This window comes from Thalassophryne amazonica, chromosome 17 (genome assembly GCF_902500255.1).
Source record: "Thalassophryne amazonica chromosome 17, fThaAma1.1, whole genome shotgun sequence".
NCBI lineage: Eukaryota > Metazoa > Chordata > Actinopteri > Batrachoidiformes > Batrachoididae > Thalassophryne > Thalassophryne amazonica.
Genome location: NC_047119.1, coordinates 54,395,933 through 54,415,242, shown reverse-complemented (window position 1 = coordinate 54,415,242; position 19,310 = coordinate 54,395,933).

Genomic DNA, 19,310 nt, shown 5'->3' with positions numbered 1-19,310 from the left:
CAGGAAGTGTTCAACATTTGATTTTTTTATTATTATTATTATTATTTAATGAGACAAACAAAAAGTTACACAGAAACCTTACAGATTATTAAATACAACAGCAAAATCAACATACCAAAGAAGAGGTTAATTTAAAAAAACTGATCAAAACTAGGGCAGAATTATGAAAAAAAGAAGAAGAAAAAACACTTTGCTGTTTCTTGTTTCACTGTGGACTCAAAATTTGACACTTCCTGTTTCAGTCTCAACTTGCCACTGAATTCCCATGATGTCTCCTGGCTTGTCAATCCAGGAAATGTTCAACATTTCTTGTTTCAGGGTGGGCTCAAAATTTGGCACTTCTTGTTTCAGTGTGAACTTGCCACTGAATTCTCGCGAGATCCCGTCTACGTCAATCCAGAAAGTGTCGATCCAGTGTTCAACATTTAACATTTCCTGCTTCACTGTGGACTCAAAATTTGGCACTTCCTGTTTGGGACTCAGTGTACCATGAACGAGCTTCGCTCATATTCTTTCTTTTTTTTCTTCTTTTTTTTTTGTATTTTTCTTTTTTGGTCATTTTGTAAACTATTATGATTATATATTTGATATTTGATGGTGGCATAATTGTATCTCAACAGTCAGAATCTTTCAAAGTGTAATTTGTGTGTTGGTAGTTTTAACAAAAATGTTCTGGTCATTAATTAATACTTCCAAAAAGGAGGATTTTAACATTGAAAAGATGTTTAAAAACTGGTTATGGTGAAAATATGTTAAAAACTGGTTTAAAAGTGAAAGTTTATTCAGCGTCTATTTATAGATGGTGAATAAACTTTCACTTTTATACCAGTTTTCAATGCAGTGTTCATTGCCAGCTTTTACATGATAAAGGTGGACGTGCCTTGCTTATAAATATACTCATTGTACAGGTTGGAAAAAAACACTGAAAAATCATGATGAAAACGTTCTAAACCTGAGCGTTGGTTACCACTAACAGTCAGCCGTTGAGGCTTGACACGAAGGTTAGTGGTTGACACCAAAATAGCATCAGCTGCCTTTAGTGTGAGCACATGCTAATTATAATTGCTAACATGTGACCACATATGCTAACAGCAATTCCTGTTTTCTTTAAAATGCCTTCTTGTTAAAATGCTAACTCGAGTCATGCTAATGATGGTTAGCACTAACAGTTAGCAGTTGATGCTAACCCTGACATGAAGGTGAGTAGTTGACACCAACATAAAGTCATTAGTGTGATGCATATGCTAATTGCTAACATGTGAACATATATGCTAATGCTAACAGCAGTTTGTGTTTTCAGTCATTACTAGTCAAACGTGCCCTGGCAATATAACAAGGCCTAGTACATATAGTGGTAAACTCCATATCTGTGACTCCGATAATTCCCATAGAACCTTTGTCTTTTAATTTAGGCTGGTATAACAAAGGCCACTCAAATGCTAATGTGGGATAAACAGTAGTTCCAGTGGTGGGCACAGTTCTGATAATCCGATAACTGATAATTATTGAAGATAATGTTTTTATTAACGGATTATCTTTTCAGATAAATTTAAAAACCATTATTGGACTAATTATCTTCTTGTCCGATAGACTGTTAACATGGTAAACAAAGCTAAACACCTACAAACATTTATAAAATTTAAAATCAGTTGAGCACCTACCTGTTAAATGTTTTGAAGCACGTGTATAGTGCTACCCTCTGCAAATGCAGGAGAGCTGCTTTGATAAGAAACTGCTGTATCTTCTGCAGTCAAAGGAGAACTATCACAAAAAAAAAACGCTTTTTTTTTTAACTCCATACTGATATGAGGGCAATATCACCCAAGTCATGCAGAGGCATACATTTTTAACTTATGGTTCAAATTTTATTCAAACTAATTTCGGACAACTTATTTAAATTAACATCACGTCTGAAATTTTATAAAGTGGAAATATCAGATATATGTTTTATTTTTAAAGTAATTCTGGGTAGGATAGGGTAATCGCAGTACATTCACGACAGGAGAAATGCATTTCAGACACTCTGATCAGGCTCCACAGACAACAGCATTAAACTCTATTGCCTAAAACTCTCGTGAATATATTCTCTGGGTTAATAGACGTTGTTATTGTGTTTGCTTTTATTAAATTCCACGCATCTTAAATGTAGCAGACATGGATTAGCTGGAATTTTGTTTTGGCAAGTTTTCACAGTCTCTACTGCCATCTACTGGCCAGTAGTGTTCATGACAGTATTCGCCCTGAAGTTGGGCTAATATTTTCAATCACTGTACTCGGTTCCAGCTAAAACTGTACAACAGAACCGCACGGTGTAAAAGTTCAGAGCGCCCAATTTATGTTCTCACACACGTACGTTCAAAAACCACACGTCGGACTCGTGTTTCCAGAAGCAAAATGTAAACAGAAGCTTTTTTTCAAACTTAATGTACAAAACTCTCGATGGGAGACATCAAAATTAAAAACAAACAAACAAAAAAACATTACAAGACAGGTCTGCGGTGTTTGCACAAGCACAGTGCAAGAGGTTGGATGCTTGTAGCGCTTCAGCAGCGGGATACCCTCATGACGGCCGGCCAGAATATCAAACATGTTTGATTTTCATCTGACCTCCTGATCGGTGAGGGCCAAAACTCGCACTGCCACCAGTAGATCATGGCAGTGTTCTAATTATTTTGACACCGGTTATATCAGACAGTTATCTAATTACAACTTGGCTTTTTTTTTTTTTTTTTTTGGAAAATGCCTTTTTTTAACAAATAAAAAAAGCATATTTTACAAAAGCACATTTATCTGTAAACACCAACACACGACACACCACACATTAACATCTTGGTTTACATAGAATTAATGAGTCAACCAATCAGTGTTAGCGGAGGCACAATTTACCCAGAATGCCATCTGTCTGTGTTTGTTACAAAACTTCAGAATTAGTGGATTATTCAACATTAAAAGATATATGTTATATCTTAACTTTGCACAAATGACAGAATTGACATTAGTGGAGTTATTCTATCAGTATTCATTTTATTTACACCAAGCCATAAGTCAGCATTGTTGTGTGGGCCACCGAAGAGGAGGTACTGCTGGCCCACCACCAGAGGGTGCCCTGCCTGTTGACAGGTTTCAGGCACTAGAGGGCGCAGTAGCCAGGAAGAATCCACCAGGTGCACCGTGGGGCTGTCATCACCTGTCATCAATCACCTCATCTCTTCATCCATAAAAGCCTGGAAGAGACACCATAACTCTGCCGAGTTATCTGCTTTCCTTACAGGTAAACCAACTCAGCCGTTTTGTGCCGTACGCACATTCATTGTTACTGAAGTCTTTGCAGTTGTGACTTATACTTGCAGCTTGTAGCCGAGTTTGTGGAAGTTGGAGGAGTTGGCTTCTCCACTCCTCACTTCTGACTTACTAAGTATAACAATTGACACTGCACGTCCTCCAGTTTTTCCTCTGCACTCTGGGAGTATCTGGATTTATTCCTTCAGGAGGATTTCTGTGAGTTACTGACTATTTGCTGGGTGTGCACACACCCACCTTAACCTGTTTTGTTCCTGCCAGCAGTACCGGGTCTGACAGCTGGAGCGGTGGCCACCTGGGGATTCAGTACTTGGCAGCTCTGGTGTGTTGTAGGTCTCCTACCCTCAGGCCTGCCCACGCGTCATGGTTTTGAATTGACTGTCTAAAGCATATTTGAGTTGTTTGTGCACATTTGCAGAATAAATTGTTATTTATTTGGAAACCCTATTGACCGTTCATTTATGCCCCCTGGCGTGGGTCCGTGCATTCACTTTCCCCAACAAGCATTGCTTTATTTTCTAAGACCTCCGCCTGACGGCAGTGTTGTGATTGAGTAGAGAGTTGAGCTTTGTGGTTCCTCTCAGCTGCGTTTGTGCTGGAAGCCATGTAGTGAACTGGAGCTTCCAGCAGGGGAGCAGGATGCTCAAAGACAAAAGTGCTGACTCATTGTTTGGGTCTGTCGTTTTGGTGTTAAAACTCAAAATCAGCTTGTTAGTAGTTGCAAGTGTACCGGAGACAATGCTGGAATTTATCGGTTATCTGTAACTTCCGATACATTTTTTGGGTGGTTTATTGTTTTAGCTTTATTAAAGATAACCTTTCAGTTATCTTTTATCAAAGTTAATTTTTTGGTTATCTGTGCCCACCACTGAGTAGTTCCAGGACCAGTATGGCCTTGGTCTTCTACACTCTTATCCCAAATCAGTTGACTGTACTCGAAAATCGCATGGAAACACTTTATCTTTAACCCCTTAACGCCTGGATTTATATAGCTGTATGTAAAAAAATGTTTTGTGTGTTTTTGCCTTTAAGTAGATGGTAAATAATGTTGAGATTATTAATTTCACTTTTGCACAAAAAATAAATAGTAATTTTGGTATTTTGGTAATGACTTTATGTTATGTTATAATAATGGTATGTTGCAAATTTGCAACAGGCATACTGGTCAATTTGGTATGTTGCATATTTGAGTCAAATATTGTAGCATAGTATATGCAACAATAGGCGTTAAGGGGTTAATTAACTGAGTTGAAGTAATTGCTGTTGCAGTTGAGTCATTTATGTGTTTAAATCATTAACATCAGTCATAAAACAGTTTGTTTGTTTAAACACAGTTATTGAGCAACTGCTGGAACTGGACCTTTGTTCTGAAATCATACATTTTTGGCCTGTTGTCAAATAACATTGTCAAAGCACTTTGCATGAAATCTGTCATTATCAGATGTGATCAGTTTGTAAGAACCAATCAGAACAAAGAATACCACTTTTAGCAAACCAGATCAGCCGATCAGGCTGGTTTATACCCTGGGGTATATTTTCAAATACTCAATGCGCAGAAATGCAGGTGAATATTCGATACTTGTACTATTGGATCTGTCTACAGCTTTTTACGCAGTTGATCATTGTTTTTATTGAGAGACTAAGGATGTGGGTGGGCATCTCTGGGTTAGACCTAGATTGTTTTTTATCCTATCTCTCTAACAGGAGTTCCTCACTTGTTGGAGCTAAACATACATCCTCTTCTGCCCTTTTGCCCTGTGATGTGCCCCAAGGCTCCATTCTGGGACCTATTTTATAAGGGCGCAAGTAGGAAAAAGTCCTACGAGGACCCTATTGTAATTGCGCTGTTTATTATTATTATTTGTTGTGTGGGCTGCCAGAAGAGGAGGTACTGCTGGCCCACCACCAGAGGGCGCCTTGCCTGAAGGCGAGCTTCAGGCACCAGATGGCGCAGTCGCCCCCCAGGAGCCCCAGGAGCCCGGAGCTGACAGCTGTCATCAATCATCCATCATCACCATCTTCCATAAAAGCCTGACAGTGACATCACATCCCTGCCGAGAAATCAGCTTACCCTACAGGTAACCTTCTCAGCCTTTCTCTGTGCCGTATGCACGTATTGGATGCTAAACTATTTGCAGTCGCTACCTGCTGTAACTGACAGCTTGGAGCTGGTGTGTTGGAAATTTGGAGGAGTCGGCGATTCCGCTCCTAAATTTCTTAGTGTTTCAGTAGGCACTGCACGAACTTGGTTTTCCTGCTACCTGAGAGTGAAGGACGTGTCACTCCAGAAAGAACTGTGAGTTGCTGACTGTTGCTGGGTGTTTCACACACCCACATAATCTGTTTGTGCTTCCTGCTAGCAGTACCCGATCCGACAGCTGGAGGCAGTGGCCACCTGGGGACTCGGCGGCTCTGGTGTGTTGCAGGTCTCCGCTAGCAGTGGAAATCGTGTGGGGCCGACTCTTCTCTGGACAGGCGTCTCCTATCCTCGAGCCTGCCCACACGTCACCTATTGTTTAATTGACTGTTACCTAAAGTTGTATCTGTATTCCGTTGTGCACATTTTCACAACATTAAATTATCTTTTGGCATTTTCATTGTCCGTTCATTCACGCCCCCTGTTGTGGGTCCGTGTCACTACACTTTCCCAACAATTATTATTATTATTATTATTATTATTGTAGCAGGATCAGGAAGAATATAATATGTGTTTTAGGATATTTGAAATTATCACTTGTGGATAATTTTACCTCAAAGAAGGGCACCACCTATTTGAATCATAGGTATTTTAATTTAAACAGTCTCAATCTTTCAGTTGTACGTTCTGCAGGTCAGATCCAACACCATCTGTGAAACCATACAAAATCACAGACAACTTCACACGTTTAAAACATTTATTTAACTCAGTCAGGAGTTAAATAACAGGACATATACAGTATGCAATTTGATGATGACAAAACTCAATGAGCAATGATTATATGATGTTCAGATAATTTGGTTTAGTTGCGGGAATTTAAGAATGAATTTCGTCCTAATCAGCAGGGAATTTACTTTGGTATTTATTAACGTGAGATATTGTTAAAGACGGTGAATAGAGTTAAATAAAGTCACTTTGCTTAGTTACTGACACCCTCCGCCCAGGTCTGCGCAGTGCAGGTCAATCTCCTGGAGGTCAGATGCTGGGAATCGTCTAGTTTTCAGTCGATGATCCATCCGTCACACAGCTGCTTCAGGGACCTTGACAAAGAGACTCTGCTGGTCACCACGCATGGTTTCGTTGGTTACCGGGGACGCTTTCCATTGTTAAGCTGTGACTTGCGGCGGCAGTTCAAATCGCTGTTGATGTCTCAGCTGACCTGGATGTTTTTATCTCTGCAGTGCTTGTAGACTGCGATTGTCAGAATAAAGGCTTGAGTGCCTTTATTTTCTATTTGCCAAAAACAAAAATTCGTCTTCCGTCGTCATCTTTTGGAAGCCAGGACAAATCAAAAACTCGATACAAAAATAGTTGACTTTGTGAGAAAAATGTTCACGAGAGGAATTTGGAGCTTAAGAAGAAAAAGATTTTAATTTGAAAAATCACAAAAGGAAGTTAAATGCGCCTGCGCGTTTAACTTTACAAAAGTTGAAAAAGTTATTTGTAGTAAAAGGAAAAAGTAATTTCTTGTTGGCATGCACAAACAAGAAATAAGTTTAAGCCACATGGTGGCAGACAAAGGGTCGTAAAATCTGGACCGCAAGGCAAGCATCTCAGGACCCAAGATAAGAAGAGCGAAAGACGGAGGAGAACAGAAGAAGCAAGAGAACGATTACCCAGGGTCGCAGGCTTTTAAAGGGTTAAAAGCTCCACCCACAAGAATTCTGGGTACTGTAGTTTTTTTGTTTCTTTCTCTAGTTTTAATAAATCACTGTCAACTCTTAGATTCCCGCTTTAAAACCAAGCAAGTCCTGTTTTGTGAAACTCAAGTAGACAATATCCTTAGGACTACCACACAACACAAATGTGAAAAACACACTCCATAAACTTCCTACAATCTATAATCAGAGCACAAGATACTATATATATATATATATATATATAAATCTCACATGTAAGGTTAAATGATCACATATTGTTCCTTTTTCTTTTCTTATTTCTGTTACAACAATAAATATGACTGTACATAATTCTTACATGCCCTTCCCCAATTCATCCAACAGGGGTCACTCTTGTTCCATGGACTGGAAGGGACTGGGTTTTGGATTTCATCACAAAATGTGAACTCTGTCAATTTGGGGTTGATTTTGACCAGAAAAACTGGACTGTGATCAACAAGTTGATGGCAATTCTTCAGTGAGATGTACTTACTGGAATCTTGTAACGACATATTTCTAGGACTTTTGGGGGCAGATATGTTCTTCTGGTGTCTGTGTTTTTTTAGATGAGAAAGGAGTTAGCACATCTGGTTTCGGGCTGATAAAGGAATTCACAGCTCCATGAGGAATGCACTTTAGAGAATCTTAAATCCTGGAAAGGGTGGGGGTTTATGACATATAGCCATCCTGTGTTGGCTCGGAGGGTCTCCCTTTGACACTTGGAGATATACCAGGCCTTGCTGTGTTGGGTTCTTCTCTTTGAAGAAATTTATGGCCTTTGCTTAATGCAAACTTAGGATGTTGAATGTTGGTACAGCTTTCATTCGCTACAGTTTTCATTTGCTACATTCCCCTACTCAATTCGACTTTGGGTCTCCAACGTTGAATCGCCAAGATGAAGAAGGCTGAGAAGGTTGGAGGGTGATGTCTTCCACTGGCAGGGAGGCTGTGGAGGGTTAGTGTCAGACTAGCAGAGTGGCTCCGGATGACTACTACGTAACTAAAGTGATCCGTCTATGGTACCACATCATACATTTGCCTATTTATTTACACTATTCGCAGCAGGTTTGGCTAATCCACATTCAGTAGTTCTGCTGCTTGGTCGGGTTTGAGTTCTCAGACTAAATTTGAGTTACCTTCGATGTCTTCGGACGGTTCGGCTGCACGTCTTTTTCTTCGGGCTAGCCTGGCAGGGCTCGAGAACACCATTTTGAAGGGTGTTGGCATATCTGCGCACTCACAGAGCTAAGCCGAGGGTAGTTAAGTAACCGAAGATTGTGGCTACGAACAGCAGAGTGTCAGGAGTGGACCAAGCATATGAAAGGGCTTGGTATGGTCTGAGATCTTGATTTTGAATCTCTTTCAAAACTTTATCTGTTGGGGCCACGTCGATGACTTGAGAGCCCTCATATTGGAGTTTCTCCAATCTTTGTTGGTCTAGTTCGATAGCGGTTTGGTTATAAAAATCGGACACTTCAATGGCTCCTTCATATTGGTCGGGGTGCAGGTGGTAGAGGGATACCTCACCAATGCAGAGCAGGGCATTTTCAAGTACTGTGACCCATAAGGTCTTTCAAGGGAGTTCGATATGAGTCGATGTGTCATGACGGTCATACACTAGTAGGGATGATTTTTCAGTGGTGTTGACTAACCAGCACTGTCCTACTATCTCTACCTGATTGTCCATGACTTGGCGAAATGGTGTGATGGTTGTTGGACAGCGATTTTCCCCGGTAAGTGTTTTGAGGCTGCAGATGCCGGTGGTGTCGTACCGAATGAAGGGTTTGCTGGGACACAGATGATGGATATCGTTAGTGACAGTACACATTTTGAGATTCAGCACTAAGTATAGCTCAGTATTAGCATTGTTGAAAGCCACCACGGGTGGTGTGTGGATTTTGAGGTGATTGTCTCCTTGCCAGAGACCTCCGTTCCCAACACTTTTGAGTCTGTAGATGCTTACGCTAGTGACAATAGGGAAGTTAATTAGAAATGCCATTTCCAGATCCTCTGGATCTACATAGATTGGAATTGAACTTCCCAATGCATATGCGAGGTGGGCTTGTAGCGGCATGACTATGCTATTGCTTGTGGACTCTAGACGTTGGTGGACCAGGGTTAAAGGGACAATGTAGAGTGGAATCCTACCGACGGCGAGGCTGTCTATTGAAGATCCGACGTCCCTGGTCATGTCCGCCATGAGCATACTCAACATCTGTGTGTGTGTATAGTCTTCCTGCAAGACTGACGTTAGTTGGTCAAGTACACCCACGGCCTTTTTGAGCACGTTGGTATGGGTGAAGGATTACCACAGTGTCTCGTACGGTTTGTCCGATGGTCTCGAGACCCTCTCTCTGTAAATAAAGCTGAGCCTGTATTTCAGGGATTACCTCTTGAAGCTTGCTAACATGTCTCTTTACTGCTGTCATTGTGACAGTAGTTAACTGCTGATAAGCCAAAACTGAAGAGAGATCCTACAGCTGAGGCTGCCATTAGCAGACCTCCAATGAACCTCTTCTCTCTTTTGTTGAGTCCACTCAGTTCTGCTTGCTTTACCGTGAACTTCTCTATCTGGCATAGCATGTAGACTATGTCTGCTTCAGCATGCTTCAGGACAGACTTGGTCCACCAGCTACCTGCCCAGGAGACCAGGTTTACTGAAGTGCTGGCGAAGTTGGCCCTGTACACTTCTGTGGGGTTCGAGCTTGACGAACACCCTCTGCGTGTGCAAGCAGCAGTTCGTTATCAATAAGCTGGGCTGGTCCTTTAGGATGATGCCCGATTCTGGTCCGTCTGAGGAAGTGTCGGCGATGATTGCACCGAGGAACAGCAGGGTTGCGAGCCAGGTCATCCTGGCAAACACAACAAACATGGTTAGAAATTTGTCTTAAAATGGTTAGAGATTTTCTATTTCTTTTTACATTACGTTTGAGTTTATGTTATCTGAACTGATTCTCAATTAGAGCGTTAGGCTGTCACCTCTTTTCTTTTCTTGTTGTTAAGGATGGAGCTTTTGAGATTACATGGTGGCTCACCCTCACTGCGGTGGTGCTGGTGAGATCACCTTAGTTTTGTTTGTCCTGTTGAAAGGTAAAATTACTCCCTAAATTTGTCTCGATCGGTGTAACTCAATTGTTTGGGACGCGGCAGGTACCGATATTCCTTCTTTCTGTCCACTCAATCTAATGAGTGGTTTTAGGTTCTATAGGCGACTGTGGCGTCCCCGGCGAGTCCCACTGGGATTTTGTGAGGCTTAATTTGGTTGCGGTGTACCCACTTGAAAACTGGTTGTCTTTGACCCTTGCTGACCTTGATTTGGTATACGACGGCAGAGAGTTTGTAAGTCACCAAATACGGTCCGGTACAACGGGGTAGCAACTTGTGAGTCAACCTGGTTGTTTTCTGGCTGGGTTGCCCAAATGAGTAGTTCCACACCTTGTCCCCCACTTGTATCTCATGGTGGGATGCCTTCTGGTCATAGTAGGCTTTTTGACCTTCTGCGCTTTTGTTCAATTGTTTTTGAGCAAAGGAGAAAGTGGCTTTCAGGTGTTCAGTCAGGTCGGTCATGTATTGTTGAGCCGTGTACACTGTCGCAAAGTTTGCCTCCCCTGGCTGGTACAGCAGGTGGAGAGGTAGCGTCATCTGATGGCGTGTCATCATTTGAAAGGGGGAGAACCCCGTCGATTTGTGAGGGGTCGCCAGGATGGCCATGAGGACCAAGGAAAGTTTACATCCCAGTCTCTGTGGTTGTCTGCCATGTGGTCACCACAGTTTGGCTGGCCCTTTCCACCTGTCCTGGCAACTGAGGGTGGTGGCTGATGTGGAAATTCGCCAACTCTGGCACTTGCCAGAGTTGTTGCATTACTTCACTGATGAAGTGGGTGACTCCATCCGAGTTTATGCGGCTAGGTAGTCCAAATCTTGAAAAGATGTGATTCATCAAAAATAGGCTGTTGTCAAGGCTGTATCGTTCGGAGCCGGTAGACATTCCAGCCATTTGGTGAATTCACATGTGACAGTGAGGAAATATGTGTTTCCTCTTGCAGACCTCCTGAGGGGTCCTACCCAGTCAATTTGTGGATCTGACCAAGGGAAGGAAATACCTCTTTTCTGTAAGGGAGCTCTGTGAATCAGGTTCACAGGTTGAAATTGGCAACAGACCAAGCAGCCTTTGATGTAATCGCTTACATCATTCTGCATTTTTGGCCAATATGCCACCTGTCGTATCGCATTGTATGTTGCTTTCGTTCCTCTGTGACCTGCGCATGCTGAATCGTGCCCGTGCATCAACATCACCCCCTGGTGGTTACAGGAACTGCAGGTGAAGAGAGATCCTCAGAAGCATAGAACAAGATGCCATGGAGCACTTGTAGGTTATCTCAGGCGTGGTACAGCTGTTTCAAGTCGGGGACGGAAGCAAAATCATCCTCAGTGAGTGGGTGAACTTGAGGATCAGTGAGGTGTAGCACCATTTTGTTTATGGCCGGGTCCAGAGCCTGGAGTGAAGCCAGGTCGGAGTCGGAGAAAGCTGGAGTGACCAAGGCTGTTGTGGGGATGGGGGCTGTGGCAGGGTCTGCGGCAGCAGTCCTCACACGAGTCACCATGGACACAGCATTGGTGGGTGGGTGGGGCAAAAGTGCCTCATCGAATGCCCACAGCGTGCCGTCCAGAGTGCTTGGCTAGTGTGTCAACCAAGTCATTAAATTCTTTGTCTTGGCCTGGTGTGCGGGAGTGACCTCTGACCTTTTTACAGTATATTTGGAGGTCGTGCTTCATTATGAGGTGGTCACAAGCCGCAAACAGTTCTTTGTGTTTGACCGATTTCCTGTTGGAGGTCACGAGACCATTGCGTTTCCAGCCAGATAGGTGGCACAAAAAGCTAAGGTGTGCGTATTTCGAGTCTGTGCATAGCACAGATGTTCTGACATTTTGCGGCACAGCTAACTGGCATGTTATAAGTATGCCAGCAGTTTCTGCATACTGAGAGGACTGTGGTCCCAGTTGAAACTTTTGTGGATCATGCGGTGAGTTGTCAATCCACACAACCCCCACTCCTGCCCGGGTGACTGTTTCATGGCGAAATGAGCAGCCATCCACGTATGCAATGATCATGCCTCGGCAGGCATTGTTGTTGAAGTAGTGGTGATTAGGGGAGTCGAGTGGTGACACATCTTCACTCAACGGGGTTGCAGCCGGTGTGTCTTCGGTGCAGCGCTGGCGAGCAGCTAACCCTGTGCCTAGGGGAGTTTTGCATTCTTGTGCGTACCACACCTCCATGTCAAAACTTTGCAGTGCCATCAACCAAGAGGCAACTCGTGAGTTTGTTACTACACCTTCCTGCAGTCTTTGACTGTTAAGGAATGTCACTGGTTGATGATTGGTTTCTACAATGACTTTTTGTCCGCCCAGATAGTTGGTGAAATGTTTCACGGCCCAGACTGTGGGTAGTAGGGCTTTTTCGCAGTCACTGAATTTATGTTCCGGCGGTTGTAGTGATTTGCTCGCGTATGCAACCACTCGCCTATCTTTGTCATACATGTGGTACAGTCCCGCGCTTAGGCATTGATTGGAGAATCCCACCTCTAGGTGGAATTCTTTGCTACAATCGGGGTATGCCAGGCATGGAACTGAGCAGAGTCTGTCTTTTAAAGCTTGCATGGCCTGTTCTTGGGGTTCACCCCATAGGAACGGCATATCATTTTTGAGCAGGTCTGTCAGTGGTTTCGCCAAATCTGCATAGTTTTCAAAGAATTGGCGGGAGTAGTTGCACACTCCCAGAAAGCTGCGCAGTTCTGTTAGGTTCGTAGGCATTTTGATGTTGGTGATGCCTTGGACTCGTCCAACTTGTGGTTGCACTCTGTCTGGCCTGACAAGGAGGCCTACATAGTTGACCTTGGTCCGACACCATTGACACTTTGGGAGTGAGATTTTTGCACCAGCAGTCGTGAGTTGGCCCAGAATGTGGTCTGTCTCCTCCAAATGTGTGTCTAATGTGGGGTTTCACATTAGGACGTTGTCAACATAGATAAGGGTGCCTCGCTCGTTAGTGTCAGGGCACACCTTATTCAAGAAATGTTGAATTCTGCAGGTGAGTTGGCATAGCCAAATGGGCACCTGGTGAAAGTGTACTGGTGGTTGGCAAAGGTAAATGCCAGTTTGCGTTGATCGTCTTCATGGACAGGGATTGTCCAGAACCCGGAGGCCACGTCAAGCATGGAAAAGTATCTTGCTTCTTTCACCTTGGGAAATTCCTGCTCTAACCGAGTCATCAGCCATCGAGATAGCGACACCTGTTGAATGAGTTTGCGGTAATCGATGGTAAGTCTCCACTTACCATTTGGTTTGATTACCAGTCATACAGGCGCTGAATAGCTGCTGTTGCACGGCCTTATGATCCCTTTTCCTAATAGGTCATCTATGATTTCCTGTACAGGTTCACAGGATGCCAAAGGAATTTTGTACTGTCGCACGAAGGTGGGCGGTGCATTTGGAGGACTTGGAATGCACACAGAGTGGATGTGTGTGAGTCCATAATCTAATGAATCATTGGCAAAAGACTCTCTGTATTTATAGAGTAGATCTCTTAGGCATCCTCGCTCCTTCTCATTCTTTAAAGCATCTGCTGCTGCTAAAACTTGTTCTACTTATACAGTGAGGTAGACATTAAGGTGACATCGGTGGTGGTATCCAGAAGAGCCTCATGTCTGAGGGAGTTTTCCAGGGTTAGTGACAAATAAATTTTATTTGCAATCCCCTTCTCAGAGAGATTGCCCAAGAATTTCCATACAGGTGGTTGTCCAGGTATAACGGACGCTGGATCAGTGTGTGATCTCTTGTCCTGATTGACCTGGACTACCAAGATGGCGCTGGGAGGACCAGACTTGGTCTCTCTTGGTTCTTGGTCCCCATCTGAAAAGTACGATGTCTCAGGATGTGGGTCCTGGGATGGTGCCGCTAGCAGTTGTCTACACTCCGGTATAGGTCTTCCTCACATGCCTTTGGTGGAGTTTGTGAAGACCCCGGGTTTGGAGATGGAGCTATGCGGTTTACACACAGCATGTTAGCTTTCTTTTTGGCCTTTTCGTCCTCAAACTCCTGGAGGAGACCTTTCATGATCTTGCGGATTTTTTGGTGGAGGCTTGAGTCCACCTCCTTACTTGGGTGCTTTGACCGGTCTCTTTCTCTAGAGTCTCGGTTCCAAGTACTCTTAGTGTTGCGTCCAGGTGGTCCCTGATGTGGGTGTCTAGAACCCTGCCATCCTTGGGATCGGCCACCTAGGTACTCACGTCTGTTGTTGGGGTGATCTTCCCATGTGGTGGGCTTCTCCCACTGTCTAGGTTTGAATTTATTATCCCAATTTTCACCAGTTTCAGAGCCTTCTTTGGTTCCGAAGTCACTCTGGTTTTGTGGGAACCACTGCAGTTTTGCTCGTGGTCCACCTTGATCCTTGGGGCGGCCTCTGACAGATGGTTTCATCTGTTGCCGGTATGGGGTTTAAATGACCTCCCGGCGGTGCCTTCAAGCTCGAGGGTAGGCCTAGATGCTTCAAGGCTGAGGATCATTTTGTCTTCAGGTCTACCCTCTCTCTTGTTTGGCGAAACCTTTCACAGCAAGGTCACGCAGGTACTGTATGGGAGCCTCATTGGGATCTCCCAGGATTCCCAGATGATGACTCGTGGTAGGGTGGAGGTTCTCAAGGAACAAGATTTTAAAATTAAGGTCTTCTTCCATACCTGGTCCATTTGGAGTGCCAAAATAGGTACAGAGAAGCCTGTTATAATATTGCTGGGGTGGTTCGCGCCTGCCTTCTTTGATGGCCATAGCGGTGGCTAGGCCTGTCTGAACTGAATGATCCGAGTATTCTTTCTCTAATGCTAAGCTAGGTTTAGCAAAGTCTTGTCGTACCTCCGCGGGTTGATGCTTAACGAACCGGCTAACCTCACGGCCGGAAGTCTGCTTGATGAGGTAGATGTAATGTTCACCGGTAGCATGAGTGAAATCCCTGAAGTAATAGCGTATGTCATTTAAATATGCACATGTGTCAGGGGAGCCTCCTGGAGTTGGCTCAAAATGGTTAATAAGTCGTGCAATCTTGTCCAGTTCTCCATCATTAAGGACTGTGGTAGCGCGCATATGAGTGGTGGTGGCGGTGTCTCTCGATACCCATGATAAGGAGGTTGGAGCTCCCGAGGATGCGACATGGGTAATGATAGAGGTTCAGGGCGCAACTCCTTGCGGTCTGTGCTGGCAAACGTTTGCATTCCTTTTTCCCACATGACTCTTTGTTCAGGTTCTCCCGGTGGTTGGGAGTTTAATTAGAGTTCATGCTTTAATGACTGCACTTCAGCACAGCACTGAGGCGCTCATTTCATTCTCGAGTATCGTCTAAAAGAGTTTATGTATCTGTCAGACGTCTCAGCACCTCACGATTTTTCAGCTTCATGCTTTCCAGCATGACTCGTCAATGTTTTAAGCTCAACGTACGCCTGTTTGAGTAGATCATGAGCTTCTCTTTGTTCCCGACGCGTAGAACTAAGTTCACTTTGTAACTCCTCAATTTCATGGTCACGTTCCCGAAGGGTTTCTTTTAGCAGTAAGGTGTCTTCAGCTCCGGGGTCAGATGCGGTGATTCAGTGGGCTGATCTGGGGAAGCCTTCAGGTCTTCCAATTTTTCCTCAGCAAGGGTCAAAGACTGTTGTTTTTCTTCTAATTGTTTTCTCAGGAGTTTATTCTCCTCACGCAATTCTGCGTTTTGTTCTTTCTGCCTTTTTAGAGAAAACTGATTTCTCCATGAGTGATTCTGCATGTCTGAGCTTCAGGGCTGTGGCAATGGCTAACTTGCCAAGCACTGTAGCTAGATTGTTCTTTTCCACAGTTGCTGCCAATGTCTGACGGATGAGTTCGGACATTTCAGCAACTACGCTTTCGCGTGTGGCTAGTTGCATGTTGTGCAAGTAGTCAGGCAGTATTTCAGCAGTTAGGTCGGATAATACCTCTTCTAAAAGCTCACCTGAGTCGCTACGACCTTGGCTTTCCAGGTCAGTAGAAGTGCTTGGTTTGTTGTCACTGGGCGTGGCCATGTTGGCTTTCTGGGGTGGCGGTTAGACAGCGTTCACACCAGAGACAAAACAATAAAGAACCAACAACAAATTAATAAGATGAGCGATAAAAGTATTTACAGATGAACCAGCTGCAGAAGTGTGAACTGGATTAGTAAGTTAACTGCAGGTGAAACCACCAGTGAAGAATTTGCACGAAAGCAAAAGGAAACTTAAGAGGAGTGTTATTCGTTGTATTATGTACACACAAGTAGAAACTTTTCTTTGTTTAGTTATTGTGAAGTAACACCAATATTCTCTGTTTAGAATTGCTATGGGTTACACTTTAGTAAAGGTTTAGCACTTTCACTTTAAAAAGAAATCACTCCTGCACGAGATGTTATTTTAATGAGGTAGTGGAGAGTTAAAAAAAATGTTATTAAATGATCTCTTGATTAATCCTAATTAAATAGGATTGAAACTATAAAGTTCATTAGCTAGATTTAGCTAATGAACTTTATAATGAACTGATTTAGATTTAATATAAGTGTATACACTTGATTAATATCGAAACAGTAGAATAAAAGTGTAATATTTCTAATTCAAATTGGAGAAGTGACTTAAAAATTTTAAAAAGATTATTATGCAAGATAAAACTTGATAATAAATGTTTCAGTTAATAGTAGTTATTCTTTTAAGTGGTAGAGAACAGTCAAAAGTCACTGGAAATTATTTGCATGCAATACAGGCTAGCTACCAGCAGTCGGCAGGCTATCCAGTTACTGTAGCATGCTATTAGGCTGTTAGCAGAAGCTAGGCTAACTGGTTAGGCGCTTTAGCTGTGGTGATTAGCACCTGGGTTAATTCAATTGTCGGAGCCTCGGCGGTTGAAAGCAGCTAACGGCCTGTTAGCACGCTATTGCCTCTGGCTTTCCGATGACTGATTAGTGTTCAATCTTGGTTAAGGGCCGTTAGCAAGGCTGTAGAAGCTAGCTCATTTTAGCACTAGATTAGCAGGCTAGTACTGTCGAGCGTAGCACAGACAGCTGAGATAGATTGAACGAAATTATACGGAATGATTAACATGCAGGTTTCGTGCAGTTAGTGACCATTAAAAGCAACTTGGTTCACCAAGTACGCGTAATGCTTAATGAAATAAATCATAATGATTTTCAACACAGCTTGTGACGGCTAAGCAGCTCGGAGCAGGAGCACTAAGATGGCAGCTGTTTTCGTCGAGCATGTGACGTAGCGCAGGTTGACGTCGGCGCGTGAAGCTGTTGATAGCACCGTGACGTCAGCGCGTCGTGACACAAATCGCAGACAGAGGGGGTTTGAAGCAGGCAACGCCTCCTTTTCAAACTTTTTCACTCAACAACAATAAATTCTTAAAAACGTGCTTTCTTTCTCCAAAAATGGAGGACACAGCGGTCCTTTGAGCAGTACAGCACCTTAAAACACACAAGATGGTGGACACAGGGGTTCCCCCTCCCTTTCTCTCAAACAGCTTTGATCCTGACGTCTCCTTGTCAGAAAACTCACTGGCAATCCTTTCTGGAATATAGGCTCAGTGTAACATCAGAATCTCAGCTCACGCAAATCGTGGCTGGACAATCAAAGCACAACGTGCTGACTGACTCACAAGGTTTGCAACTGGTTAAGTAGCTAATTTAACCAGAATACAGTGATTACAAAAATTTGGAATCTCGCAAATTTCTGCAATATGTATTATGGTGAACAGTTTAAACCTGGAAACTTGCAGAATTTAACCGTCACAGAGGCCTCACATTAAATATGAATTTCTCATGTGTCAAGAATACAGCACTTTTCTCTCTCTCTCTCTCTCTCTCTCTCTCTCTCTCTCTCTCTCTCTCTCTCTCTCTCTCTCTCTCTCTCTCTCTCTCTCTCTTATACACACACACAGAGTTCTGCAGAATGAAAGACTAAGTTTTATAACGCTTCCACTTAATTTTTATATGATTCACAGAGGTTCAGACCTGATAAATGCCTCACACGGGGCACCAATGAACATGTAGCAGGATCAGGAAGAATATAATATGTGTTTTAGGATATTTGAAATGATCACTTGTGGATAATTTTGCCTCGAAGAAGGGCACCACCTATTTGAAGCATAGGTACTTTAAACATTCATTAATTACTCAGTCTCAATCTTTCAGTCATACGTTCTGCAGGCCAGATCCGACACCCTCTGTGAAACCATACAAAATCACAGACAACTTCACATGTTTAAAACATTTATTTAACTCAGTCAGGAGTTAAATAACAGGAAAAATAACAGTAAGCAATTTGATGATGATGAAATTCAATGAGCAATGATTATATGACGTTCAGATAATTTGGTTTAGTTGTGGGAATTTAAGAATGAATTTTGTCCTAATCAGCAGGGAATTTAATTTGGTATTTATTAACGTGAGATAGTGTTAAATAAAATCACTCTGCTTAGGTACTGACACCCTCTGCCCAGGTTTTACTTGATGTGCAGTGCAGGTCGGTCTCCTGGAGGTCACATGTTGGGAATCATGTCGTTTTCAGTCGATGATCCGTCCGTCACACAGCTGCTTCAGGGACATTGACACATGTAAATAATAAAAAAAAAAGAAAAAAGAAAGAAACTCCACTGCTTGCTGCAGCTGGCTCTTCCCCCCAAAAAACTCTGTCATAATTGTGTTTAGAAACCAGTCACCATTTGCTTTATTATACAGCTGTGTAGTTAATAAGTAAAATAATCTCCAGGACGATTCGCGCGCTCACGTAAAAGAAAAAGAAAAGGAAAAAGCTCCGCCACCGCTGCTGCAAGTAGGGCTGCTGCTCGCTCCAAAAACTGTCATAATTGTGTTTAGAAACCAGTCACCATTTGCTTTATTATACAGCTGTGTAGTTAATAAGTAAAATAATCTTGATTCACGCGCCCACGTAAAAGAAAAAGAAACTCTGCTCCCCGCTGCTGTGGTGCTGCTGTTCACTCCAAAAACTCTGTCATGATTGTGAAATAAAGGACAAAAGAAACATAAGTCCTGCTCACAGGCTGCTACCAGATACAGGACATGTTCACATCTTCAGTCAAACTCCAGACATCTCCACATTACCACATATTCA